The sequence below is a fragment of the Panulirus ornatus genome, chromosome 70 (assembly GCF_036320965.1).
Source record: "Panulirus ornatus isolate Po-2019 chromosome 70, ASM3632096v1, whole genome shotgun sequence".
Classification (NCBI taxonomy): domain Eukaryota; kingdom Metazoa; phylum Arthropoda; class Malacostraca; order Decapoda; family Palinuridae; genus Panulirus; species Panulirus ornatus.
The window spans coordinates 5,152,970-5,160,915 of record NC_092293.1 but is presented as its reverse complement, the minus strand read 5'-3'; the positions used below and the strand labels follow the sequence as shown (position 1 = coordinate 5,160,915).

At 38.2% G+C, this 7,946-nt stretch overlaps 1 non-coding gene across 1 annotated transcript; it reads left to right on the top strand.

Moving 5' to 3' along the window:
• Positions 1-3,890: 3,890 nt before the first annotated feature.
• TRNAV-UAC (transfer RNA valine (anticodon UAC)) lies at positions 3,891-3,962 on the top strand. Its single transcript has one exon. It is a non-coding gene; the product is annotated as a tRNA-Val (tRNA).
• The last annotated feature ends 3,984 nt before the right edge of the window (positions 3,963-7,946 follow it).

Below are 7,946 nucleotides of genomic sequence, written 5' to 3'. Positions count from 1 at the left end.
GTATCTATAATAAAAATTCGGTATAGAGATTTGTTGAATGTCCTCCAGCGAGGCGTTGTATGAGTCTTCGTTAGTGAAGTTCATTTCGTGTAATGGATCATGCATTACAAAGTTGTGTCCATCCACACAAGTGTTACACGTCCCGGGTAAAGATATTTCCTAGAAATGGCGTCTATCTAACATAGATACGTCTTCTATAGATATTTGTAAAACATTCTTCTGAGGGACGATACCTAAGACTTTCGTAATAAAGTTGATCAGTTGTAAGTGATCAAGCATTACAAAGGTGTGTCCATTGCCACAGGTGCTAGTGATCCCGGGCGGGTCAAGGTATTTCACCATCTTTGTTTCCTCAACACTTCTAGTTATATATGTTTCATCCTTGATGTGATCCTTACAATGAGTATTCATGGTTTGTAATTCTCTTCATCCTTATCATAGCATTAATCAGTTGAAGTGCAGAATACTTATGAAACTGACTACTGTATTCTGTTTGAGACATAATGCTATAAAAGGTGTTACCGGACTCCACTCGTAAGTGGTTATGGTTCACATTCTGGCTTCATGACCTTTAGGTGATAGCCCTTAAATCCAACAACATATATACATCCTGTTATACAACTGATGTTACTGTCTGACGTATGTATGGTGCGGCTTGATGACCTTACCTGCTGATGGTCAAACATGTTATCATGTTGCAAATATCGTGATTTGTATGTTTTGTTGTGTGGCACAGATTCTGGTGTAGATATCTTTAATAACCTTTACCAGTTACTATCCAGTATAGTGAACGATAGACAGACTTACGTGTTACAGACTCCGTATGATAAACACCTGACGAATCTCGACACAAACATTTATATGTTGGGTAAGATCAGAGAACGAGTCGTCCAGTGGCAGAACATAAACCTACAACATATAACAACAACAACAACAACAACAACAACAACAACAACAACAACAACAACAAACAACTGTTATGTGAAGATCTAGTTATTCAAAGTGAGATGATCACAAGGAAGTTAGGGATATAGAAGAGTAGGAGTGAGGTATAAGCTGGAGGCGGACCCACCCACCGTGGCTGGTGCTATATAGAGCAGTGAGGGATAACACCATATCTTAACCCCTGGTGATGTGTGAGCTTATAAACACTGGTGGTATTTATGGCGGCCACCAACCAGGAAGTAATGTTCACCAGGTATTGCTCTGCTCTACACTGATCCAACAACTACAAGGATAATGTTGTTATAACCTTCTTGATCATGCTGGTTATAGAAGTATTATAGATACATGTTGGTGACACAAGGATAATGTTGTTATAACCTTCTTGATCATGCTGGTTATAGAAGTATTATAGATACATGTTGGTGACACAAGGATAATGTTGTTATAACCTTCTTGATCATGCTGGTTATAGAAGTATTATAGATACATGTTGGTGACACAAGGATAATGTTGTTATAACCTTCTTGATCATGCTGGTTATAGAAGTATTATAGATACATGTTGGTGACACAAGGATAATGTTGTTATAACCTTCTTGATCATGCTGGTTATAGAAGTATTATAGATACATGTTGGTGACACAAGGATAATGTTGTTATAACCTTCTTGATCATGCTGGTTATAGAAGTATTATAGATACATGTTGGTGACACAAGGATAATGTTGTTATAACCTTCTTGATCATGCTGGTTATAGAAGTATTATAGATACATGTTGGTGACACAAGGATAATGTTGTTATAACCTTCATGATCATGCTGGTTATAGAAGTATTATAGATACATGTTGGTGACACAAGGATAATGTTGTTATAACCTTCATGATCATGCTGGTTATAGAAGTATTATAGATACATGTTGGTGACACATCATAATGATGGTCTCGTCTGGTGTCCACAAGTCATCAACTACATACATAACATCAGTCGTAACAACACTATGTGTGTAGTCGTGATTACCGTAACATGTAAGATATCCGTCTGAAGAAAATACTAGATAATATTATAGGTTATGTGTGTGTGTGTGTGTGTGTGTGTGTGTGAGTGCACATAGGAGTGAAAACATATTTTACACTTACAAGGTTAAGAGACGGGGCAACACGAGTGTACAAATCCTTCCTCAAAAGACTCACGTAATAATGATTAAAGTAGTACACACACACACACACACACACACACACACACACACACACACAGAGCGGCGCCAGGCTGGAGGCGGGGCATCGTGACGTCACAGGCAAGTCCCTCCCCCCGCCAGATCCAAACATGTGTTGTGTCTGGTGATGGCGGTTCAAGATTTCCCACATTTATATTGATCTTTACATTATCATCCACTCCCAAAGTCACCTGGCATTCTTGTGTTTCAACAACAGACGTGATATATGCAACACCAGGCAAACATTGTACCATTATCTGATAGGTTAATTGGTGCACAATCAAGAACCAGTGAATTTCATCGCCGCCATAAGTAAGTAAGGAAGGTGACTTTAATGATGATAAATACGACCTGGTATGGCTGTGTCTACACACTACCGCCATCTGGTCAACATTGTACATACCAACATTTAAACTGTGACATTCAACCACAAGGTTTAAAGTCGCTCATGAAAACGCGAACTTAAAATCTATCCATTTAAATCTACCATTCATCAATAAACATTTAAACACCGTCATTTGAACGTAAACCTTCCAGCTGCGTTATTTTACCAGAGTCCTTTAAGATACATTATATAAACACAAAACTTGAATGTACGTTAAACTTGTGCAAACCATCATTGAATCTCAAACTTTTGAATTAGAATTGTAATGAAATTGCGAACTTTTAACTCTGTCAAATTACAGCTATTGTACAAAATGATTTACTTAATTGACAAATTTTAATGTCAGTTAATTTAACGATATCCTTTGTGGTTCATCTTTGAAACACAAACCTTTAAACTTTGTCTCTAGAACTGAACACAACCATTAAGTTTCATAACTGGAATGGAAATTTGGATAATCTATCAAAATTCGTCATATAACGCGAACTTTTAAATCCTTCCATTCAGTTGGGCCGTTACTTGCCTGGCTGCCATTCATAATATGTCCTTTTATATTGTATGTTGACTACGCTCTCATTCATTCGTCATTTGGATCGTCTCACTGATATTCCATTCATAAACTTCATTCCTAAAGCTTATTTTTGACCACCATGTTGTTTCCTTAATGTTTATAATTCTTTGTGTATTTAATAATAGAAGATTCAATGATATTTCTCGTGGTACTGGAATTAGAGTTAATAATGCCATCTCAGTTATTAACTCTAACTCCAGCACCACGAGAAATATAATTGAATCTTCTATTACTGGATAAACAAAGAATTATAATCTTAATATTAGTGATGGTCTATACAAATTGGATAACTTTAATGTTGATAAAATTAGTAAACAATTCTTGTCCACATAATAAGTTTATGATACGCTTGTTGTCTGTCTTGGACAATCACATGTTTACCATATGGCGTCCTAGCTACGTCTCTTCGTTGTATATCAATTGAGTGTTATATTTCTCTCTTGTGTCTCCCCTGATGATGTGAGTTTTACACGAAAGTGCACTTGGGAACTTATCGTATTTATTTTCCCTGTGAACTCATAAGAATATACTTGATCACGTGCAAAATTGCGATCCTTTTCAATATATATATATATATATATATATATATATATATATATATATATATATATATATATATATATATATATATCCTTCAGTATGTTTACTTTCGATATTGAGGAACAAAAGAATGAGCCAAACAAGTAAATTTCGTCAAAGACATCTCTCTTTTCTAAACGCTGCCTCGCAAAGATTTTCATTAATTCAAATTGAAGAAACAGACGTATTTTTCTATTGTCTGGTTAGCTCAGTGGTAGAGCGTGAGTCTTACACACTCAAGGTCGTGGGTTCGAGACCCACACCAGACATAATTTTTGTCTTTTTCTTTTTTTCATTTTGTCCGCATCACATGTGTGCAACATTCAGTATGTTCGTCCAACGTTATAGTGAAGATCTTCACAATAAATTGGGGTTTTCGACCTTATCTGAAAGGGTCAGGTCCACCAAGACGTCCTTGAAATCTTCCAGAAGCTTCTGGCGATCCTCCTCCAACTGCTGGGCACATCAGAGTTAACATGGGCCGGACATCGGTTGTGGAACGACTTAATCTGCTTCCGGTAGTTAGCAGGGATGATAATGAGGGCTCTGACCTCATACCAGGTCAGCTTAGTTCCAGTCTATTGCTTAGTTCCAGTCTATTGCTAAGTTCCAGTCTATTGCAACGACAATAAAAAAGTAAAACTCATTTCTTCGTGGAAAATTGAGAGGAAAACACGACAGCAACATGGAGATTTACCCTGTGGTTATTTTGCCGGCTAGTCGGCAACGGTCGGTCAAACACTATTTTGCCGTAGTAATCTCAGTACTTCATATAATACTATGTCACAAAATATGTTCTTGGGGGCGTAGCTCAGTGGTAGAGCACTCGCTTGGCATGCGAGAGGACCCGGGTTCAAACCCCGGCGCCTCCATTTTTTATTTGGGAAATTCATTGTTTTCAGTCTTGTACATATATATATATATATATATATATATATATATATATATATATATATATATATATATATATGTATATGTATATATCGTCCGATCAGGGAAGTTAAGCAACGTTGGGTCTGGTTAGTACTTGGATGGGTGACCGTCTGGGAACACCAGATGCTGTTATCCCTGGGGATAGGGAAGAAAGTATACTTGCCTCGTATTCCCTGTGTGTCGTACAAGGCGACTAAAAGGGGAGGGAGCGGGAGGCTGGAAATCCTTTACTCTCATTTTCAATTTTCCAAAAGATGGAACAGAGAAGACATAAAGATATTGTAAAGATGTAACTAATATAAGATATAAGAATGAATGGAAGATACGAATGTAGCTGAAACAAGGAGTAATGAAGATTAAGGTGCAATGAAAATTATTCTGTAGTGAAGACAAATATGTATGTTGAGATTTTGTATTGAACATCAAGAAGTAATGATAATGATGAGAGTGTAGTGACGATGAGGGTTTAGTTAGGGAGTGGTGACAATTGCCTTTACAATGATAATAAGGAGGTAACACAATGAGGAACACAAACTTTCCAAAGCTACGTTCAAGTCAGACTTTGAACTAAGTTCGATAAACAGAAGGATGATGTTAAGATGAGAGTGTAGTGAAGAAGAGTATAGTGATGATAAGGATATTGTCAAGATAGGTTGTAGTGAAGATACGAATGTAGTGAAGATACGAATGTAGTAGAGATAAGGGTTAGTAAAGAGTGAAGTTTGTTCAAAATGATTATGTAGTGAAGATAAGAACTATTCTTAGTGAACATTAGGGAGTGCAATGATGATGTTATGGTAGAAATAACGGTGTAGTGAAGAAGAGAGTATAATGAAGATATCATTTAGTGAAAATAAGCTAGTAGTGAAGATACACTTTAGTGAATATGAGGTTGTAGTGAACTTAACCTTATTGACCTGATCCCCCAAATCCTCCAAACTACGTTCAAGGACGGATCCAAAGCCAACCGAAAAGGCTATTTCTCTGTGTATTGTTAGTGGTGGTGGTGGTGTGTAGGTGTGTGTAATCATGTATTTGCACTGTATTAGGAGGAAGTTTTACACTCGTGGGGCCCCGTGTAAGTACGTTGTTTGTGTGAGCGGGTAAAATCTAAAGCCTTTCTTGAAACCAGCTTAGTCAAGATAAGGTCGTATGAAGATAAGGTTGTAGTGAAGATTATAATAATCCTTGCATAGTGAAGATAAAGGTATTACGGAGAGGAGATGTAGTGAAGAAGAATATATTGAACACAAAAGGAATCAAGCTAAGTGCAGGGTCGGCCTACTAGCTTGAACTTACATTTCAGGTCAAAGGCATTCGAGTACATAGTATTCGAATAATTATTTCCGTATTAGGGGCGATCATAGCCTAGCGGTAGCTCTCCCGCCCGTTGAACAGGTGTCACGGGTTCGATCCTGGCTGTTGGAGGTTTGTATGTTTCATGAGAGTGCTCGTTCATATGCACTTAGTTCATATATATATATATATATATATATATATATATATATATATATATATATATATATATATATATATATATATATATACATATATATATATATATATATATATATATATATATATATATATATATATATGTAAATGTATATATATATATATCCCTGGGGATAGGGGATTAAGAATACTTCCCACGTATTCCCTGCGTGTCGTAGAAGGCGACTAAAAGGGGAGGGAACGGGGGGCTGGAAATCCTCCCCTCTCTTTTTTTTTAAATTTTCCAAAAGAAGGAACAGAGGGGGCCAGGTGAGGATATTCCAAAAAAGGCCCAGTCCTCTTTTCCTAACGCTACCTCGCTAACGCGGGAAATGGCGAATAGTTTAAAAGAAAGAAAGAAAGATATATATATATATTTATATATATATATATATATATATATATATATATATATATATATATATATATATATATATATATATATATTCCTATGAGTCCACGGAGAAAATGAAACACGATGAGTTCCCAAGTGGACTTTCGTGTAATAATGGCAAGCAAGTATGAAAGATAGAGTATGAAAGACAAAGACAGTGGACAAGTGTAATGTATTCTGTGTCCTTGATAACCATTTGATCTGACTCATTCAGATAAGGTCGAAAACGCCAGTAGTGAAGATGTACAAAGGATAATAGAACAGTGTACGTACGTACGTAGTGTGAGTATCTTGACTGATAGAAAGTATTGAAAGCGGCAGGAAGTAGTGAGATATTGTATTGTGCTTCGTACAAGACTGGCGGGCGACTCCGTCCTTCGTGCTGTGCCACACACAGTCTGGTGATTGTCGGGATGTGTAGCCATAATGTTTGATCTTATGACCATTAGTGATACATCATGTGATGTTTACTATCACAACATCGGCTTCTTCCTCCTCCTCCAGGAGAGTGGCAATCAGGTGGCGGTTATTGTGGTAGCCCGGCACGTGCAACTGTAAGATTTCAAGCAACATTGAGAAAATGGGACACATTATAAAGAGTTCCATAATTTCTCTAATTCTTCCCCAAATTCATGTGGACCTGCAACGCTGAAAATGTTTAAATACCGCTGGTGTAGAGGGAGGGAGAGGGAGGCCTGGGATGAGAGTGAGGCTTTGTAGGAGAGAAAGGCTCGGGATGAGAGAGGCTGAACACAAGATGTTTGGCCGGAGAGTGAGGCTTTGAAGGAGAGAGAGGCTTGTATGAGATAGGCTGGGCATGAAAGAGGCTTGGCAGGAGAGTGAGGTTTCGAAGTTGAGAGAAGCTCGGGATGAGAGAAAGCTAAACATGAGAGAGACTTGTGGTGGGAGATGCTGGACACGAGAGACCTTTGATAGAGAGTAAGGCTGTGGAAGAGGAATAAACTTTGTATAAGAGAGGATGAAAAGGAAAGGAAGGCTTGGGATGAAGGTTAGGTTGAACACGAGAGAGAGGCCTGGGATGAGAGAGGCGGGAAAAGAGAGAGCCTTTAGGGGAGAGAGAGGCAGTGAACAATAGAGAGGCTTGGAATGGGAGATGCTGGAAACGAGATAGGTTGGGAGAGAGAGAGAGAGAGAGAGAGAGAGAGAGAGAGAGAGAGAGAGAGAGAGAGAGAGAGAGAGAGAGAGAGAGAGAGAGAGAAGGGAGACTGTGTGAGAGAGGCTGGACACGAGAGAGAGAGGCTTTAGATGTGGAAAAGGCTGTGAAGGAAATAGAGGCTTAGGGTAAGACACTGTGACGGAGAAAGATAATTGTCATGATAGTTAGGATGGACTCGAGAGAGAGAGGCTTGGGACGAGAGTCAGGCAGGACAGGAGAGAGAGGCTTGGGACGAGAGTCAGGCAGGACAGGAGA